We start from the raw sequence: 22,541 nt of genomic DNA, 5'->3' as shown, positions 1-22,541 counted from the left end.
TTATCTGCTTCCAGCCTACTTTTGATTGTTAAATTTGAACTTTTTGAATGCAGTGTGTATTCGTATTGTCTCTTTGAAGAGTAAAGTATTGTAAGTCTGTAAATGATCTTACTTCCTGAACTCTATTTTGTTTCTCAAGGCATTTAATGGTGATTAAGGACTTCATTTGTCTAATTGATTTTATTTAGGGAAACGTTGTGGTCTTCAAATTGTAATTAAAGTTTTATGTTCTATATGATATTGTGTTGATGGATATTTGACATTATGCCTTTGCTAAAACCCTTAAAACTGTACAACAAAAAGAGTAAACCCTAAGGTGACTTGAAGACTTTAGTTAATAATGTATCAATATCAGTTTATTAATTCAGACAAATGTACCACACTAAGGCAAGATAATAACAGGGGAGGGAATGCTCTCTACAATCTGCTTAATTTTTCTGTAAACCCAGTACTGCTCTAGAGAGAGAGAAAGGAGGAACTGGAATGAGATTCCTATATCCTCCTTCTCCCTCCAAGGGAGGGAGAGACAGGTAATGCCTGCTCACTCTTCCTGGGCAGAGCCTTTGCAGCATGGAGCCTTCGAGAATTTGCAGTCTGCTGCTGATTGTGTTTTAGTCAGTGTTTCTGATTTAGGAGATTGGTGAGGAGGCCCTAGAATTTGCATTCCTAACAAGTTCTGAGGTGATGTTTCAAATATGTCCAGGCAAAAAAGCCCCCTCACAAAGATTTCTACGACATCGCATGTGAGTGAAGCCATACATATCCAAAACTTCAAGCCCACTTATAGGAGTCCACTTACTTCCATTCATCAGCCAGAACTGTTCAATTTTATCACTATAGCAGAGAAAAAAATGGTTACATTAATAACATTAAGCCAGTATTTCTAAATGTATAAGGATGTTTCCGGTGCATGCCTTATATGAAAAACTCATAATCCTGGCAAAACTTTACAGGTGGGACACAGTAAAAACTAAAGCTTGAAGTTCTATTTAAACATTTGCAGACGGATTTTATGTTGCTCTATTCAAATTGATGTGAATACATTTTTTCTACTGTCTATTTATTGCCTGGTGGGGCTAGACATGTTTCTCTGTCAAATGAAAATTGTCTTCTCTAGCTTCAGATTTCTTATATCAGGAGTATTCTATGAATGTAGTGACAAATTTTACAGAGAAAGTGACAAAAGAGATTCGTAAGACCCTGACCATCATTATTCAGGATCTCCATTGTCCTTTCAGCTTCAGCCGTCAGAGAAAGTTGAATGAACAAATGATACCCCCAGACAAACTTACCAAGTCATCTATAGACTTACAATCAAGTTTTAGTACAGTTCACCCAAATCCACAGCCATCAGGTATGGGCAGTTTTTCCCATGAATAAACTATAAGAACCCCTGTACAAACTTCAGCCAGAGACCTGGGAGCAGCATCAGTGTATGATGATGCTCTTGAACCTCATGTTCTTGAACCATCAAAGGTCTTGTCAGGTACTGTTAAAGACAAGGAGAAAAAACAATTGTAGTTAAAGCTCCACGGAATTAACCACTGGGTTCATTTTTCTCAGTTAAAAAGCATATGACACAGACATTTCCTGGGTTGCCAGGTCTGTGAGATATATATATATCGATATATATATCGAGAGAGAGAGAGAGAGAGACTCTCTGAGTATTTTTAAGAAGCAGATGACAACATGAAAGAGAAAAATTCCCAAGACTTCCCTATACTGCTAGATATGAGTGAGCTTTTGCTACAACATTTGGATAAGGGTATAGAGTGCAGGGGCCAGTGGCATTCTCTGTTATGGTATTCTCCTCCTTATTTTCCAGCTGTCTTGTACCCTCACTGCTAGTGTCATGTTCTAATTGTTCGTTATCAGGGATGGAAAATTTAATATATCTTTTTTTTTAATTCTGATGTTTGGTTTCCAAGGCTAATTCCCAATATTTTGACAACACTTGACTGACAGGCAGAAAACATGAGTAAGCTTAGAGCCCCAGAGAATGCGCCACACTGTGGGTTGCCTGGGAACTCACATGGAGGATAGGATGAGGGAAAATAAGAGAGTGGCTGAGGGGTGTATTTTGTGGCACCTTGATTCTTGTCTTTATCTGCATTAAGATGGTCACATACACCCCTATTCTTCACCATTTTTATTGCATCTGGAAAATTGAAAAGAAAAACAACATATCAATTTTCTCTGATGCTATTCCCAGACTTCACTGAAATCAGACCTCTTCTCAGAGAGATTTCTGACCTGTGCCCAGAAATTTTGAAAAAAATCCATTAAATGTTATTTTTTGCACTTTTAATGTATCTCCAATCAAGCTCTTTACTCCATTGAGCATTGTGATTGTGTGATGTTTGTTGGCTTCCAACTATAAGTTTTTCTTTAATAAAAAATACTGGGTTACAAGAAAACAGCTTTAAAAAGATGTGTACAGAGGTCTCTAAAGCTTTGTGGTTTCTATAATAACAAATGTAATTCATTCAGCTCCCACTGCATAGCAACCTCTGTACTAAGGACTATATGTTTATTATCTAATTCAGTCTTCAAAACATTATTTCGAAGTAAGATGATGAAACTGGGGCTGAAAGAGACTAGATAATGTACCCTAGGCTAAGGCATTGGTCAGTGGAAATAGGACCTATGTACGAGATACTAAGTAACATTGATGCTAGAGACATATCTAAGATTTGTCTTTTGGTTAAGACACATATCTACAGTCTAAACATCATTTTATCTATTGTAAAATTAGATTGTGAATGCAGATATTATTGCTTCAGCTCAGAAGTCAACAAAAACCTCCGTTGTAGGTATGAACACATATCTTTTGTGAAGTAGCTTACTTTCTGTAGAACTGGGTAGACTACACGATATTGCCATAGTCTGACGGAAACATTAATAGCCCTCCCTGAGCAGTCTTTATGGGCCACTATTAATTACGTGAGTTGTTGGGTACAGTTATACTCAAGAGCAATTGCCTTACTATTGCACTGCACCAGTAAATAAATTCCATTTCTTAAACTGACATCCTCTGTAATCTTGCCCCTTCTTTCCTCAAGCCTCATGTATCTCTTCTAAAGCTAAGTTGTACTTTACCAATTGGCAAATTTTTTAGGTTAAGAGTCAGATAGCGAATATCTTAGACTTGGTGGGCCATAGATCTCTGCTGCAATTTCTCACCTTTGCAATTGTAACATCAAAGCAGCTATAGGTAATACATAAACAAATGAACATCACTGTTTTCAGTAAAACTATATTTGCAAAAATATGCAGGGGGCTGGATTTAATCTGTAAATTAGTAGTTTGCCAACTCCGGTTCTAAACATACATTAAATGACCTTAGATGAATTAAAACTTATAAAACACAAAACAGAGCCTGATACACAGTAGTTCCATATAAGTTAATAAAATAAAATAAAGATAAAATAAAAACAAATATATGCAATTATCTAAATATATCATGCTTTCTTCTGTTCCCTTGTTTTTACCCATGTAACTCCTTTTTCCTATAATTCTCTCTCCTCTTGTACTTGAACACCTTTATGACCCTCAAGATTCTACTTGATGTTGACCTAAAGACACCCCCCTGTTCTATATTCCTAGTTAAGGTTGATATGCCTGCCCATCCACTCTCACAGTACCATGTACCTGCCCGAAAGACAGTCCTTCCAACTTGGCATGGGAACTCTTGCCCTGATGTGATATTTGGCTCTCTATCAGACAGCAAGCTCAGTGAAGGCAAGGAGTTTGCCCTTCCACTTAAGTTCCTCAATATTTTTTTAACAGGCAATGCTTACTAATTGTTTTTTAAAAAAATCACTGAATGAATAAAATTTTTCAAACGAATAAATTTTTTTCAGAGGCAACAGTCACTAAATATATTATCTAAATGAAAAGTTATAAGTCTTTTCTTCCGATATATTGTCATTCATTGCTGAGATCAGCTTGGTCATGGAGACCCTAACCTGGCGGCACTAGAGGAATTAAAGACACATACACACAGAAATATAGAGTGTGGAGTGGAAAATCAGGAGGCTGACAGCCTTCAGAGCTGAGAGCCACAAACGGAGTTTTATCCACATATTTATTGACAGCAAGCCAGTGATAAGCATTGTTTCTATAGATTATAGATTAACTAAAAGCATTCCTTACGGGAAACAAAGGGTTGGGCTGAAACAAAGGGATGGGCTCTGGCTAGTTATCTGCAGCAGGAACATGTCCTTAAGGCACAGATCACTCATGCTGTTGTTTGTGGTTTAAGAATGCCTTAACGGAGCTTGTAGTGAGATGCGATCACGCTACTGCACTCCAGCCTGGGCGACAGAGCAAGACTCCGTCTCAAAAAAAAAAAAAAGAAAAAAGAAAGAAAGAAAAAGAACACCTTAAGCAGTTTTCCACCCTGGGTAGGCCAGGTGTTCCTTGCCCTTATTCCAGTAAACCCATAACCTTCAGTGTGGGCATCATGGCCATCACGAACATGTCACAGTGCTGTAGAGATTTTGTTTATGGCCAGTTTTGGAGCCAGCTTATGGCCAGATTTGGGGGACTGTTCCCAACATGTTCCCCCTTTTTGTTTTTGCAAGATGATAAAAGCAAAGGCAGCTTTATCATGGTGAGCTACTGCTCACAGGAGTTGGGATCTGCATCTGCAGACTATACAAAGACAAACAACAGAGAGTAAAAGCACAATCATCATTGAAATCACAGAGCTTCCAAGTGTTTTTATCTATTTTAATGGGTTAATAGCTACTAATCTGTCTGCAGCTCCTTCAAGCACTCTAGTCCCCGGCATTAAGGTCAGGTGTGCCTGGGATGCTTTAAATATTTGTTATTTTAATTTTGCAATATCCAAAGACAAGTTTATAGAGTGTCCTTCTAGATGCTTTTTGATTCTTTCCCAAATTTTGATCTTATTAAGAGCTATTAATAGTCTCCACAAATTTTTATGCTTAGCTCCTAGAGCGGGCCATATCATTTGAGTTTGAGGTGCCACTATACCGCCACCATGTTTCCAGATAATAGGAACTCTTGCCATATTTCTTACCATTTCTACCATCTGACCATTTTGTTTAGACCAGCTGAACATTGCGTGACCATGGCATGCAGACTGAGAGGTGTAATTCAAGCTAAACATCCCCTTTGGGCACCTATCAATAATGATTCCATAGGAATCATTGTGCAGCACCTCTGCCTGTTCTGCAATACAATCTTCCCAAACAAGTACGTTCATTTTTTCTGGCCAGGTCCAATTCTGTTTACAAATAGGTTTTTGAGGGTAGTATCACTCAATTTTAGGAGCAGATTTATTATGGTAAATACTGAGATCAGAAAGCATGTGCAACTGTGTCACAGGATGATTACGGCCAAGATTGATAAATATATCCAAAAAGTATAACTGTTCTCTGTGTCAGCCCTTATTGAAGGAATATCCATGGCAGTGGTGATCACCACTATCATAGCCATCATTAAATTACTCATTGTGACTGGTTGTCCCGCTTTCCTCAGGTTTTCTTCCACCATCTGTGACAGCTTCTTCATCCTTCCCCAGGTAGGTGGCTACATTCGACGGGTGTTGCTTGTGATAGTTGGGGTCCTCCTCAGCATCAGTCTTGACATGGCTGCAACCGGTGGGTCTTTGGGATCCTCCCAAAACCTATTCCTGGGTATCTAGCTCATAGTAAGGTTTCAGGTGTCTTGATGGTAGTCAAATCGGCTGCTGGTTCGGTCCTGGAGAAACACAAGCATAACCTCTACCCCAAGTTTTTATTTTATCTATTTCCCAACTTTTTGTTATCAGAGATCTCCACCAAACCAGTTGTTCAGCTTCTGTCTTTGAAGCTGGTTTCTGTAGATGCTGTTCAGCTGCTGAAAGCATCTGGCCTTTAGGCAGGCTCAAAACATTTAAAGTCAATAATGCTAGATTCAGTTGCATATGGGGGGTCCCGAAGTCCCTGTTTCCCTCTTTTTGCTTTTGCAACTGCTGTTTCTGGGAGAGATTCATTCTTTCCACTATGGATTGTTCTTGAGAATTATATGGGATACCAGTAATGTGTTTAATATTCCATATAGAGAAAAATGTGGCTAGAGCTTGGCCAGTATAGCCTGGGGCATTGTCCGTTTTAATAAAATCTGGAATGCTCATCACCGCAAAACACTACAAAATGTGACATTTAACACAGGCAGAAGACTCTCCTGATTGGCATGTACCCCAGACAAAGTGAGAAAAGGTGTCCACACATACATGTACATAAGCTAGTCTCCCAAACGAGGGAACATGTGTGACATCCATTTGCCAAAGAGAATTAGGTTCCAATCCTTGAGGATTAGCTCCTCCTGTAAAAGATGAGGAATGCACCATTTGGCAAGTTGGGCATCGCTGGATAATAGCTTTAGCTTCTTTCTGGGTAATGCTGTATCTGCGTTTGAGACCAGAGGCATTAATATGGGTTAAATTGTGAAAGTGTCTGGCATTAGATATTGCAGTAGCAACTAGGCGATCAGCCATTAGATTCCCTTCAGTTAAAGGTCCTGGAAGAGGTGTATGAGCCCTAATGTGAGTGATGTAAGAAGGGTGCATTCTACTCCTAACTGCTATTTGCAATTGGGTAAATAAAGTCATCAGTTGCTCATCTGTATGGAATCGTAACTGAGCATTTTCAATTAAATGTCTAGAATGAAGCACATATGAAGAATCAGAAATCACATTAATAGGCATATTAAAAGCAGTCAATACCTCAATCACAGCTACAAGCTCTGCTTTTTGAGCTGAAGTATGGGGTGTCTTAAAAACTTTACCTTTTGAGCCAGAATAAGAAGTTTTACCATTACTAGACCCAACTGTGAAGACATTTCCAGTACCTTCAATTGGTTTAAATTTAGTTATTTTAGGGAGAATCCAATTAGCTAATTTCAAAAATTGAAACAGTTTCATTTAAGGAAAATGATTATCAAGAATACCCACAAAGTCAGCTAAATGGGTTTGCCAAGTAAGACTACTTATAAAAGCTTGCTGTATTTGTGCCTTCGTGAGAGGGACAATAATTTTTCCAGGATCATATCCATGTAATTTAACAATCTGAGTTCTCCTATTTCCTATCATAGTAGCGATTTGATCCAAATAAGCAGTTAGAGTCCATGAATTAGTATGTGGAAGAAAAAACCATTCTACTAAGTCATGCTCTTGGACAATAACACCAGTAGGTGAATGATGAGTTGAAAAAATTAGCAAATCTAGAATTTTCTCTGGATCTATTCTATTTATTTGAGCTTTATGGACTTGCTTTTTGATTAGCTGCAGCTCTGCCTCAGCTTCTTTTGTTAATTGCCAAGGGCTAGTCAGACTAGGATCTCCTCTAAGGATAGAAAATAGATTACTCATGGCATAGGTAGGAATGCCTAGAGCAGGTTGTATCCAATTAATGTCCCTTAGTAATTTTTGAAAGTAATTTAACGTTTTCAGTTGATCCCTACGTATAGGTTACTTTCTGTGGCACAATTGTAGTGTCATTTACTAAGGTCCCCAAGTAGGAGTGAGGAGTAATAGTCTGAATTTTGTCAGGAGCTATAATTAAACCAGTGTGAGAAATCGAATTTTGCAAGTGATCATAACATTGAAGTAATTTTTCTTGAGTGGGGGCAGCACAAAGTATACCATCCATATAATGAATAATGTAATACTGTGAAAATTTTTCATGAGTAGGTTCAATTGCTTGCCCTACATAAGTCTGGCAAATTGTTGGATGGTTTAACATGCCTTGTGGCAACACTTTCCAACTAAAACACTTAGCAGGCTGCAGGTTGTTTACTGCAAGAATTGTAAATGCAAACCATTCACAGTCTTGCTCAGCTAAGGGGATAGTAAAGAAATAGTCTTTTAAATCTATGACTATTAAAGGCCAATTTTTCAGAATCATAGCAGGATAAGCCAATCCTGGCTGTAATGTCTCCATAGGTTGTATAACTGAATTAATGTCTCTAAGATCTGTCAACATTCTCCATTTACTTGATTTTTTTCTTAATAACAAAGACTGGAGAATACCAGGGGGAAAATGTCGGAGCTATGTGTCCTTTTTCTAATTGTTCAGTAACTAATTTCTCTAAAGCCTCCAGTTTCTCTTTACTCAGTGGCCATTGTTCCATCTAAATTGGCTTATCTGTTAACCATTTAAAGGTATAGGTTCTGGAGGCTTAACAATGGTCACCATCAAAAATGATATCCTAAACCTTGGCAGGAACTTTTTCTTTCCGCTTGAAGTGGTTCCTTCAAAACTTGCTAATTTTTTCCTAGTCCCGTACCAGGGACAAACCCCATTTCATGCATCATATGTTGACTTTGAGGGCTATATAACTGTTCTGGAATTAGAACTTGTGCCCCCACTGTTGTAATAAATCTGTTCCCCACAAATTTATAGGTTCAGAAGTTATAATTGGTTGAATAGTCCCAGGTTGTCCATCGGGCCCTTCACAAGGCAAAATATAACTATTTTTAGCGGCTTTACCAACTCCAATTATGTTAAATTGAGCAGGTTGAATTGGCCACATGGACAGCCAGTGCTGTAGAGAAATAATTGAAATGTCCACTCCTGTATCTACCAAAACTTTAAATTTCTTTCCCTGAATAGTTATTTCACAGGTAGGACGTTTATCAGTAATTTGATTCACCCAATAAGCTGCTTTGCCTTGTTTACTTGTGCTTCCAAATCCTCCTGTTCATTTAATTTCACTTTTCCCCATTTCCACATATGGTACAATTAGGAGCTGTGCTATACGCTCTCCTGGCTCTGCTTTCCAGGGAACAGAAGTAGATATAACAATTTGAATTCCCCCAATGTAATCTGAATCAATGACTCCTGTATGTACTTGCTTTTAAATTTAAACTAGACCTTTTAAATTTACTCCTTTTAAATTTAAACTAGACCTTCCTAGAAGTAATCCTATCGTACCCACTGGCAAGGGGCCACAGACCCCTGTTGGGACCCTTTGCAGGTGTTTCCCAGGCAGAAGGCTTACAGCTTTTGTGCAGCATAAATCTACTGCAGCACTATGGGCTGTGGTGGGGGACAGACATTGTACAGGGGTGAGGGAGTGGCCTGAGCCAGAAAAGCCCCAGTTTGGAATGGGGCCCAGGACAGGCCCTTCATGGCATTTCCCAAAATCGGGTTCCCATCTTCATCAGACTTAGAGTGACACTGATTAGCCCAATGTTTTCCTTTTTTACACTTTGGGCATAGACCTGGTTCACACTGATTGATAGCCTGCTTAAACTCTTTAAGTATTTTACGAGGAAAAGGCTCAAACGTAGCTATAACATTCCCCTGTTGATCTTCAGGGTGTATTTTAACACAGAACTGCCAAGCCTCTAAATCACCCTCTCTTCTAGCTTGCTGGATTCCTGCCTGAATAGAAGAACTGAGAGCGGTCTCTCAAGGCGCACTCAAACAGTCACTGGGGCAACTACTTTTCACCCAGTGTCCTCCAGAAAAGAAAGACCTGGAGGGTCAGACCACTCTTTTTCTTCAAATAATGAGGGTGTGCAGAAGGTAGGGATGAACCTCTTCTTCCTTTGCTGCTTTAGCTTTAGCTGGCAAACAAACCTGCTCTGTCACCTCTTCTGTTACTTCATTATACTTTCGTTTTTTCTTATCATCAGTGTGAAAAGGTTCCAAGGTGGAACAAACCAGAGCCCACACTTGTCCCATTGTTACCCTGATGCTTCTAAGTGCCCCCTCTTACTCACCACAAGGATTGCTTAAGAGTACTTGGTGTCCTCCAGCTTAGTTCCATGTTCCCCAACTGTCACTCTGGCAACCCTTCACCCCAGGTTTGAGCCCCACATATGGGCACCACTTGCTGAGACCAGCTCAGTTCTGGAGACCCTAACCCAGTGGCATTATAGGAATTAAAGACACACACAAAGAAATATGGAGTGTGGAATGGGAAATCAGGAGGCTGACAGCCTTCAGAGCTGAGAGCCACGAACAGAGTTTTACCCACGTATTTATTGACAGCAAGCCAATGATAAGCATTGTTTCTATAGATTATAGATGAACTAAAACATTCCTTATGGAAAACAAAGGGATGGGTTCTGGCTAGTTATGTGCAGGAGAAACATGTCCTTAAGGCACAGATCACTCATGCTATTGTTTGTGGTTTAAGAATGCCTTAAGTGGTTTTCTGCCCTGGGTGGGCCAGATGTTCCTTCCCCTCATTCCGGTAAACTGAAAACCTTCCAGCATGGGCATCGTGGCCATCATGCACATGTCACAGTGCTGCAGAAATTTTGTTTATGGACAGTTCTGGGGCCAGTTTATGGCCAGATTTGGGGGCCTGTTCCCAACAATTCATCACAGACCATGGGAGAATGAGGATAAAATATTTATACTAGGAAAGATCTCTGCTCCTTTTTAACTTCAAGTAAGTCCTAAAGAAGAAAAGTGTTTTGTGAACAGAAAAAAATGCACACTAGGAACTGAGAGGTGTAAATATAAAGATGAAGAATCGAAAAATGAAAATCTTTTAAGAAATGAGTAATATGAATATAAATGAAGCTGTGTCTTAGTCCATTCAGGTTGTTACAACAACATACCGTACACTGGGTGGCTTATAAGCAACAGAAGTTTATTTCTCACAGATCTGGTGGCTGGGAGGTCCAAGACCAAGGCAACAGCAGGTTTTGTGTCTGATGAGAGCCCACTTCCTATTTCATAGTTGATGCCTTCTCTCTGTGTCTTCATGTGATGGAAGGAGCCAAGCTATTCTCTAGCACCTCTTTTATAAAGGCAATTATCTCATTAAGGAGGGCTCCCCTCTCCTGACCTAATCACTTTCCAAATACTCTGCTTCCTAATGCCATCATAATAGGGGATTAGGTTTCAACATGCGAATTTGGACGTGACACAAACATTCATATAATAGCATGGTGGGAAATTCATCTAACTTTGTACTTCATATATTACACAAAATATTTGTTTAGGACATTCTTTCAGTTTTTCCTCTGTCTTCTAGAAAAAAGTCACATGTATATATCTTTGTATTCATTAAGCAACTGTGTGTGTGTGTGTGTGTGTGTGTGTGTGTGTGTGTGTGTGTGTGTGATGTGCTTAGTCTGGTAAGGATCTAAAAATAAATAAAACAGGAGGTAAAACATCAAGTATCTGTAATATGAGTCAAAAGTCATTGAGTCCTGGAAGTGTAGTGACTATCTTTTCTTTGTTTGTAATTCAGCATTCCTTCCCTATCATAGTCAATTTGTTCTGTTATAACAAAATATCTTAGAAATTTATTTCTCACAGATCTGGAGGCTGGAAAGTTTAAAATCAAGGCACTGTCAGATTCTGTGGCTGGTGAGGGCTGCTCTCTGCTTTATAGACAATGCATCTTGCCACAGCCTCACACCGTGTAAGAGGTGAAGGCTATGTGCTCACATGGTGAAGAACAACACAGCTCCCTTCAACTTCTTTTATAAAGGCACTAATCTCATTTCTAAGCTTGGAGCCCTCATGATCCAATCATCCCTTCAAGGCCCTATCTGTTAGTACTATCACTTTAGTAATTAAGTTTCAACATATGAAGGAAAGGGAAGATACATTCATATATTCAGGCTATAACATTCCCCTTTCTTTTGTTACTAGAATACTCTATTTTCCATGGAAAATGACCTCATTCTGCTTTGGGATAACTCCATCCATTATGGTATCCTGCCTTTTTCTACCAAGGTATGGGTGCTTGAGCCCACCAAGATCTATTAGAACCTCTATTCAGAGGTTTTAAAATTTTAATGAACTGGCACAAGGCTGAAAAATGATTGGCCTTGAGTCTTTTCAAGGAGCATCCTGAAAAGGGTAACCTTTTATTCTTATTACTTAGCTCCCCAGAACAGAGACTTTGGTAAGATACTCAGTAACAAAAGGGAGTAAAAGAAAACAAACAAACAAAAGTAATAGCAAAGGCTTATTTTAAGCCAAAGATAAAAGTACAATATTCTCTCTTTGAGCAGCTATAAAAATCGTGTTCTATCTTTTGTATTAAGTGGAATGAGAATCTTTTGTTAAAATATTAACAAGATAAATTTGTTATTATTGAGCCCTTCCATTTACCAATGTTTGACACTGGAGATATGTTTACCTATTTTACCTATATTTTAATAGCTAGCAAATACCTATTTTCACAATGTAAGAGCTAACAAAATGTGAACATAAAATATGGAAATGTTTGAATCTTTGCAAACATCTGAGTAATTTAAGATTGAGGCATAAAATTAACTCATCTCTTTAGAAACCAAAGTGCAGCTTGGAGAGAAAATAAAATATAAGATATGAAACAGATATTAAATTTCATTCAACAGAACATACATCTTCACTTTATTTCAAAATGACCTCTTATGACTATTCATTACATAGAAAGAACTCCCCCATCCAGGTAACTGTTTCAAAGTACAATACCAAGGTTTTTATGGAGTCACATATGGTGAGGTGGGTGTAATGTTTTCATTGACTCTACCAATTAACTTATATATTTTCCTTTTGACCTAAGTTCAAAGCAGATTTTCTTGCCTATAACAAAAACACCCTAACTGACACAATAAGATAAGTCAGAGTGGCTTGACAACCCAAGAGGAGAGTTTCTTTTGTTTAAAAACATCAAAGACTCCATGGATAAGCTGGCATTTTAGTTAATTCCTAAAAAATAACTGAATATTTTACAAAAAAAGAAACAGAACAAAAGGGTAGCTTGAGGCAGGATAGTGTACGTACAAAGATATTTAGGCAGGAAATTTTGGAAGACAATAAAGGACACTCTAAAAACAAAAAGTAAGAGATATTTGTGAGGATACAGAGAAAAGGGAAAGCTTATACACTATTGGTGGGAATATAAAGTAGGACAATTTTTATGGAAGACAATATGAAGACTGAAGAACTAAAAATAGAACTACTCTTTGATCTAGCAATCCCACTACTGGGTATTTACCAAAAGGAAAAGAAATAATTATATCAAAAAGATACTTGCACTCCCATGTTTATTGCTGCACTACTCACAATAGCAAATACATGGAATCAACCTAGTGTCCATCAATGGACAACTTGCTAAAGATAATGTGTTATATATACACAATAGAATACCATTCCACCTTAAAAATAATATAATCCTGTGTTTTGCTGCAACGTGGATAGAACCAAAGGCCATTATCTTAAGGAAAACAACTCAGAGACAGAAAGACATTGCTGCATGTTCTTCCTTATAAGTGATAGTTAAATAATGTGTACACCTGGAAGTAGAACGTGGAATAATAGACCATGGAGACTCAGAAGGAAGTGGGGATCACAGGGTCTTGATGATGAGAAATTACTTAATGGGTACAATGTATGTTATTCCAGTGATGGATACACTAAAACCTCTGACTTCAGAATTATGCAATATATCCATGTAACAAAATTACATTCATATCCCATAAATTTATACAAATAAAAATTAATTGTTTGACAGATATATATATATATATATATATATATATGAAAATGGGGAATAGTAGAAATAGTAGAGATTTCAATATTTCTCTAATTTGGTTAGCAAAATCTTACACAAATTCATAATTTTAGTTTTAAATTAAATTTTAATTCAAGATTTATTTGAAAGAATAAATAAAGAATAGTCAAGAAAAATTGGGTAAGGAGCAATAATGAAAAGGTGTTGGCTGTATTCGATGATAAAAAAATAGACATACAGGTGAATAAAACACTGCATATGAGGCAGAAACAAACACTAGGTTGAAGGGTAGAGGGTAATGGGAGGAATATATATTCATAAATAGCACCAAAAATCAAATGAGAAAGGAATGAATTACTCAATGTCAGTGAAAAATATCGCCAGATATTTGGCAAATAAAGTTACTTTCTAATGTTTGCCAATATTATATACCTTCATGACAGAGAGTAGGAGCATCGCCATCTTGGACAAGCACCACGTTCCTAAAGTTCCCCTTGATCAAAAACCGCCTAAATCCGAAGGACATCAGCCTAACAGCTAACGTCAGCATGATCATCAATCACAAATGACATCTCTGACCAGAAACATTCCAACCATCAGACAAACTCCTCCCTGACCAGAGATGTGCCAGCCCTAAGATAACCTTCCCTCCAGCCAGAGAGATGTCAGCCCCAAGATAACCTCCCCTCTGACCAGAGACATTCCAACCCCACCATAAACTTCTCCCTGACACAGAAACGTTCCAAGCCTGAGATAAGATCTCTCACCCTGAAACCAATAAATACTCTTAGTCAGTAAGAAAGAGCACTCCTGACTGAAGTGGGCCAGAAGCCCCTCTCGGGTTTATTCTCCAAAATAAACCTGTCTTTGGCTGTTGAGCCACTTTTTGTGTTTCTTTCCTCTTTCTTCAACTCTTAGACTACACATTCTGTTAGATTAAGTAGTTAAATAATAAAAATAATAGTAAAAAACTAAAATCTTAACTAAAAAGTCATTTAATTTTTATCTAATCAGTCTCATGAAGAACAGCTTCCTAATCATAAATACAATACAAGAAATTAAAGTGAAAATATTATAATGCACCAAAAAACTGGAAAAAGTATTTTGACATAAATAAAACAAAAAAAGGTTGATGTGTATCATATACAAAAAAATTTTTAAGCAAATCAGGAGGAAAATATAACATACCAATAAGTTAACTAATGTTATAAAAAGACTAATCATAAAAGAATTTAAATTGAACAATACATTTATTTTAAAATCAAATTTAATACTAATTAAGGAAACAAAAACAAGACTATTGTCCTATTAAATTAACATATTCAACTAGATAAAGGTTAATACATATAAATACATATATATTTATGGGTCATATATATATGGGTCAAAGAGTACAAACTTTCAACTATAAAATGAACGAGTACTGAAAACCTAATGTATGGTATGGTGTCTATAGTCAGTAATAATGTAGTATTAATAATAATGTAAAACTGCATAGTTGAAATTTGTCAAAAGAGTAGATCTTAAATGCTCTCACCACACATACATAAACACACACACAGAGGTAACTGCATGAGGTAATATCAATATATTAATTAGCTTCACTGTGGTAATTATTTCATAATGTACAAATATATCAAAACATCACACAGTATAACCTAAATATGTGCAATTTTTGTCAACATACCTCAATAAAACTAGGGAAAAAAGACACATGAGTGCAAGAACAGACAAATCATAGAAGTAAACTTAAAGGTAAATAAAAAATAATTCAATATAATCTCTTCCCAGATAGCTCAACAACAGCAACAAAAGAATTATTAAGGTCAAGAGAGTGAGGATTTGGAAGAGAAAATTTGTTGAGAAGTATTTTTGGAAAAAGCAGTTGAGGGTCTCAAATCACAGTGTCTTCCAAAACGAGAAGTAGTTACGGCCTGTTCCCTTTCCTTCAGTCCTAAGAAAGCAATATGTCAGCTAGAAAACAGTTGGTATACTTAAATAGAAAAATTGAAGAAGGTTTAATAAAAAGACTGGCTACAAATTTGTGAACATGGATAAGGGAAACAAACAAAACTTGGCAAAACACCCTCAGTACTAGCAAGAAAAGGGAGCAGTTGCCATCTCTATGAGTTTGTTATTGGAAACCATTGAGACGAATAGCTATACAAGAGAGATCAACAGGGCCTAAGGAACGGGCATAAGGTAGGGAAACTCAAACTCAAATACTTGTACACAAACATTTATAGTAGCATTATTCATTATAGCCAAAATATGGAAACTCAAGTGTCCCTGAATGGATTAATGTGTAAAAAAAACATGCCATGTCCATACAATATTATATTATTTGGCCATAAAAGCGAGTGATGTACTGATATATATGCTACAACATGGATAAACCCTTACAACAACATGCTAAGTGAAAGAAGTCAGTCACAAAAGGCCAGGTGCTGTATGATTCCATTCATACGAAAATTCAGAATAGGGAAATCTATGGAGACAGAAAGACTAGTGGTTACTTCGGGATGAGGAAGGGGGTTGCGGCTGGGGCTGCAGTGGTGGGGCAGGAGGGTGATAGCTAAAGGGTATAGGTTTTCTTTTGGGGGATTTGTGAGGTGACAAAAATGCTCTAAAATTGACTATGGTGATGGTTGTATAATTACATCAATTTTCTAAAAACTATTGAATTGTACACTGTAAATTATATGATATATAAATTATATTTCATAAAGCTGTTAAAAATACAGATGCAGAACTACTGTTATGCCAGAGAAAGTAAATTTTTTTCTACCCCCAAATTGGCCCCCAAAACAACCTCTGGCAGTGCTCTGGAAATCAGCCAAAGTCATACAATAAAGTGAGCAGTCTTTAATTATGAACAGTTATAAAACTGGGTAAGAATAGAGGGAATCTTTGATGTTCTTGCCTGAGACTGCTCCCATTACACCCTTCTATCCCCTAGAATATTCAAAGTGTTAGCTCTAATGAGGAGAGACAAGACATGGACACCAGAAATTTTGCAGCCAAACAGGGCTCAATTGATTTGGCACAGAGCACAAAAATGACCACATCCAACAATATTGTTAGTAACAGCAGTAACCTCCATGCCCAACAAATAGGGATGGTCAGCATCTCAGCAAGCCTGAGGTCAGTGCAGAAACACACCAGCAAAGAGGCCACACATTTAACAGGGTAATCCAGAGAATGAGATAGCCATGGAGGGCCTTTGTAAGCTCCCCATTTATCCCAGACTTTCTGGAAGATTGTGTTCACATGCACAAGCGAACAGATGAGATGCAAGCTAACCACATAACTCTGGGGAACATGAAGCTGTGTTCACACAAAAAGAGATGCAAGAAACTGCCTGAACTTTATGAGCCCTCCAAATCACACACAGTTCCACATGCAGAGGGTAACATTTGTACTGACTTGAGATGTCTAATCACTGACTGACCAATAAGCCATGCAGTTACAAGGGTAACCCCTGAGAAGCCACGCTTAAAAATAAAAACAAGAATTTTAAGAATTTACTCTGTGGAGACACTACAGAGGATGTGATTTAGGAAGGTTAGTTTTAAAAAAATTAAAAAAGAAAAAAATTGGAAAAAGGAGTCAAGAGTTGCTATTGTATATTATCTGAAATGTTCAATTTTCAATAAAACATTGCAAGACATGCAAAGAACAGGAAAATGTGAGCCATACTCAGGAAGACAAAAACAGTCACTTGATATAGTCTTTGAGTGGTTCAGATGTCGTACTTAACAGAAAAAAATACTTCAAGGCAGCTGTTATACATATGTGTCAATACCAAAAGGAAAGTATGTTTAAAGAATTACAGGAAAGTATGAAAATAATGTCTCAATAAATAAATTATCTCAATAAAGAAATAGAAACTATAAAAAAAAATGGAAATTCTGAAGTTGAATTATATAATAACTATAATAAAAACATCACTAGAATAACTCAATAGGAGATTAAGGATGGCAGAAAAAGAATCATTTCAAGATAGATTAATAGAAATACTCAAGTAAAGAATAGAGGGAAAAAGAAAAATTAAAGAAGTTTAGAGATTCATGTTTGATATTCATATCAAACATACCAATATATGTGTAATAAAAGTCCTTGGAGAAGAAAAGGAGAGAAGGCGGAGAAAAACATATTTGAAGAAAGAATGTCCTAAAGTTTCCAAATAGTTTACTAATTTTATTAAAACAATTAATCTACACATCCAAAATGCTCAATAATCCTCTTGTTAGATAATTGTATAGAGAATCAAACCTAGATATATCATAGTGAAACATTTAAAAATCAAACACGATGTGAAAATCTTGACAGAAGCAAGAGAAAAATGATTATCAATACAGATCCAGAAATAAAATTAAGAAAATAAATTACTTACAATAGCACCAAAAGTTATAAAATGTTTAAAAACAAATTTAACAAGAGAAGTATACTTGCACACAGAACATTACTGAGAGAATTAAAAAGATGAACTAAATGGAGAGATGTTCTGTGTTTATGCATTAGAACACAATGTATTCCAGATGCCAATTCTTTTTTATTTGAACTATTGATTCAATACAGCCTTTATCAATATTGAAGCTGGCATTTGAATTTTTTTGGTAGTGCAAGCCCTGAATAGCAAAAGCAACTTTTAAGAGAAGATCAACGTTCAAATACAGATACTACCCAACATTAAAACATAAAATTACAATAATCTACACGATGTGATACTGGCATAAGAGCAGGCATATAGATCAATGGAATAGGCCTGAGAGTCCAGAAACAAATCCTTACATTTCTGGTCACCTAATTTTCAACAAATCTTCCATTAGAAGTCAATGGGGGAAAGGATAGTCTTTTCAACAAATGGTTCTGTGTCAAATGGATATTTACAAACAAAACAATGAATGTAAGTTTTACCTCACACCACATGCAAAAATTAATGCAAATAAATCATTGACCTAAATGTAGAAACGAAAACTGTAAATCTTCTAGAGAAAAGATAGAAGACATTTTTGTATCCTTTGGTTAAACAAAGATATGACAGCAAAAGCACAATTCATAACAGAAAGAAATGATACATTGGACTTCATCAAAATTAAAGAGTGAGATAAAAAGTCCTCTCTTAGGGAAAGAAAAGACAAAGCACAGACTGAAAGAAAATATTTGCGAACCATGTCTGATTAAAGACTTGTATCCAGCATATGCAAATAACTCTTGCAATTCACTAATAAGACAAAGAGCAGCTTCAAAAAAAACATGCAAAAGAGTTTTGCTCTTGACCAAAGAAGGTATAGAAATGACAGATGGACACATGAAAAGATTCTCAGCATCATTAGTCATTAGAGAAATAAAAATTAAAACCACAGTAAGATACCACTACACACACTCTAGAATGACTACAACCAAAAAGACAGACAATAACAAGTGTTGACAAAGACAATGAGAATCCAGCTCCCTCAGAAGTTGGTGGTAATGGATTTTTTATTTAAAACTTTTAAGACCAAATATACAATTTAAAAATATGCACTATTCGCGTCAACATTGTAAATTAGACTCTATGAATATTTTCCATATTCCTTCAATTAGTTATTAGACATGAGGAGCCTTCAAAACATATGAGTATAATACTGTAAAATTCTCAACAATATACTTAGAGGAAAGCCTTGCTGCAGGGTTTTGAAACTATCTTGTTTCAGTATTCAGGATCATGGGGAGTGACCAAAGTGGGGTGGTAAGGTAGAGAACTGACTACTGGGACTCGGCAATGCCCTCTCTCTCCACACTCTTCCCCCTCACTTCAACCAGAACAGCACTATTATGGTTTCTTCACCTTGATCATGTATGTATCAGGTTACATATAGAGGAATTAGATTAAAAGAGAGGCACATCACACTGCTAAGGCCTGAATCATGCAATTCCCTTGAGAGGGAGGTAGGGATATGAGGACACGTTCTGAGTGTTTATACCCCTTTCCCTGGAAATCTAAGAATTCACACAGAAAGTATTTTTCTTAAGGAGCAGGATAATCTGTGCTACTTCACTAATTTCATCTTTATTCAACATACTTTTTGATAGTTTGCATAATTCGATATGAACCTGCAGAAAGACCAAAAGGGCATGCATAGCCCCCACTAATAGGGAAGCCCAGAGCCAGTTTCTAAATATCCTTCTTGTTGCTGGAGGCTTTGCATGTATCTCCACTATTTTATGGTCAGCCAGTACCCACAGCAACACTATATTATATTTCTACCACCCCTAGGGTAGGAGTGCAGGGGAAAACAAACTCTCTTTAATTCCTAATTCCAATTAGGTATTTCAAAAATCTAGTGTCCACCTATTGAAAGATTATTGTCCTTTATTTCTGATTAGTAATGTGAATAAATTATTAACAGTCATTTCCATGATACTTACTTATTCTGACACTGATGATTGGAGGTGATCCTTATGGGTAAAATAAATATGACAAAAAACCTGCAGAGAAAAAGTGGCTTTATGACTCATTTATGTCCTCATCACAATTCTAAAGCATTCCAATACGTATATTCAAATATCATAGTAGTAACACAACTAATGTTATAGCATTTTATTTTATTATTTATTTATTTAAGTTACAGAAACAAAAGAAATTCCTCTTTTCTAAAAAATATCAAATATCTTGAAACATGCTGATAAATCTTTCAACCTACTGTGTAGCCTTTTGGTAAAAAATAGAAATGAAGAGTTTGTATTGACTGTGACTGTCTCTAACGTTGACAGAATTTCTTATATAGAAATCTATTCTCACCAGTAAAAAGAAGTGCTTCTACCCATTTTCAAAGAAGTCTATTGGAGAGATAGTGAAATGATGCTGAGAAGGCTCTTCAGCTTCCTCAATAGCTTAATTTCAATGGCATTATGCCACTAATAGTCCTTACTAAACAAATAAAAATATTCTATCACCTCACATAAGCCTGGATCGTATTTGATCCACATAAGATTATAGCAGCCATTAGAGGAGGGGTGCCAATGCTTAGAGTCTATATGAAGAATACCAGCTTCATTGCCAGGCTTTGGGGTCTCTCCAATAAATGAAAACTTCTACAATTAGTCAAAAGGCTATTCATTTAGGAAGATTTTTGTTGAGGCTCACCAGGGTCTTTCTTCTGGTGAGAAGAAGTAGTGAATGAGATTCAGAACAGAGTCATGAAGTGTATAGGAATCCAATGGAAGATAGAAGTAGGGGGAATTTGTCATTTTCAATAACTACATTATGTTGTACCAAAGAAAAAGATGGACAACAGTTATGGTTTCTCTTTTCGTCAGCTTAAACCAAAGAGTAACTGGAGGGCACCAGTTTCTCAAAATTTTCGCAAGAAAAAATTAAAACCTGAGGTTATATCGTCAACTATTTTAGAAAATGCTTCCTCAAAATCAATCATATTAGCTAACCAAAGATTCTCTGATATTCTTCTTTAAAGAAATGTACTCATGCCTAGACCAGCATCTTCCAAACTTAAGTAGCCATAGGACGATTTAATTTTTTCAACGTAATAAAGATCAACTTGAGGAAAACTGGCATAAGCCTTATTTTCTTCTCATTCTCAGGCTTCAACAAAGAGACATCAATTGAACTCCGTTACTATCTTTTTTGCTGTCCTTGTATTTAGTATTCATTAATGATTGCTTTATTAGTGTGTTCAGTTATGATTATATTCTACATGATATGCCTATCCTAGGAGAAATTGTATAAGGTAGTCTCCACTAAGGCTGTAAGGAAGATTCCATCCTATGGATGTGAGTAAAGGCATGAATATGATGTCCACAGGGTGGCCAGATAGCTAGTGGTAGCCATCCAAGTACCACATATCCTAGAACCTGTTTTAGTGAGTGAGAAGGGTTCTACAGTGGAATTGAGTCTGATCTAAGAAAGGAAGAGAAAGGGATCCATGCTGTTTATTCAGAGGCACTATAGAAACAGAGACAGAGCATGAACTTTGGAGTCATGGATAATTGCATTTGAATTGCATTCCAGTTGCATTGCTTACTTACCAGCTGTATGATTTCAGGCAAATTATTTTATTTCACGAGGACTTTGGTTGTCTTATCTGCAGAATAAGAACAATGACACTGCCTCAGTGTATTAGGCTGTTCTCGCATTCCTATAAAGAAATACCTGAGACTGGGCAATTTATAAAGAAAAGAGGTTTAATTGGCTCACAGTTTCTACAGGTTGTACAGGAAGCATGGCAACATCTGCTTTCGGGGTGACCTCAGGGAGCTTTTACTCATAGCCAAAGGCAGAGCGGGAGGAGGCAGCTTACATAGCAGGAGAAGGAACAAGAGAGAGAAGTGGGAAGTGCTACACACTTTTAAACAACTGCATCTCATGAGAACTCACACACCATCAAGAGAACAGCACTGGTGCTAAACCATTCATGAGAAAAATGCCCCTGTGATCCGATCACCTCCCACCCACCAGGACCCACCACCATCTTTGGGGATTATAGTTCCACATGAGATTTGGGCATGGACACAGGTCGAAACCATATCACTCAATATTTGGAAAGGTAAAAAAATTAATGACTATAAAGCATTTGATACATAATACATTTCTTTCTTCTCATTCTTCCTCCTCTTTTGCCCTAGGAGCACTGAACAATAGCAAAAAGTTCAATACATATGCTACCTCATATCCCTTGGGCAATTAGGCCATTGTCCAATCCAGTAGCACTGGTTACGAAAAGGAATACAAAAACATTCAAGAAGATATTTACTCTTAAATGGGTTTTGTAATATTACTCAGGGAGAATAGAGTAAATTTATTAAGGAGTATTATCTGATTGCAGTTACTCATTCAGCCTTTAATATAACACTTTATTCAAGTGATACTTTTAGCTCATTACCCATAACTATAATAACTTTATTAATGTTACTATTAAATGAAGATAATTTATAGATGAGTGAAATATAAAGCAAATAACTTACAAAGATCATTTTCTTAAAGCAGTACAAAGAAATCATTTTCCAGTGTAGTTAGAGGCAATACAGGGGATATGTTTTATACACTAAATTAT

General features: G+C 36.7%; 1 long non-coding RNA gene across 1 annotated transcript; it reads right to left on the bottom strand.

Moving 5' to 3' along the window:
• Positions 1 to 2,097: 2,097 nt before the first annotated feature.
• On the bottom strand, positions 2,098 to 21,572 carry LOC129461982 (uncharacterized). The gene is made up of 3 exons (XR_008650742.1): positions 21,517 to 21,572; positions 19,900 to 19,959; positions 2,098 to 2,158 (listed from the first exon to the last, which is right to left on the bottom strand). It is a non-coding gene; the product is annotated as an uncharacterized lncRNA (long non-coding RNA).
• Between the last annotated feature and the right edge of the window lie 969 nt (positions 21,573 to 22,541).

The sequence above is a fragment of the Symphalangus syndactylus genome, chromosome 14, assembly GCF_028878055.3.
Source record: "Symphalangus syndactylus isolate Jambi chromosome 14, NHGRI_mSymSyn1-v2.1_pri, whole genome shotgun sequence".
NCBI lineage: Eukaryota > Metazoa > Chordata > Mammalia > Primates > Hylobatidae > Symphalangus > Symphalangus syndactylus.
This window is presented reverse-complemented; position numbering and strand designations above follow the sequence as displayed.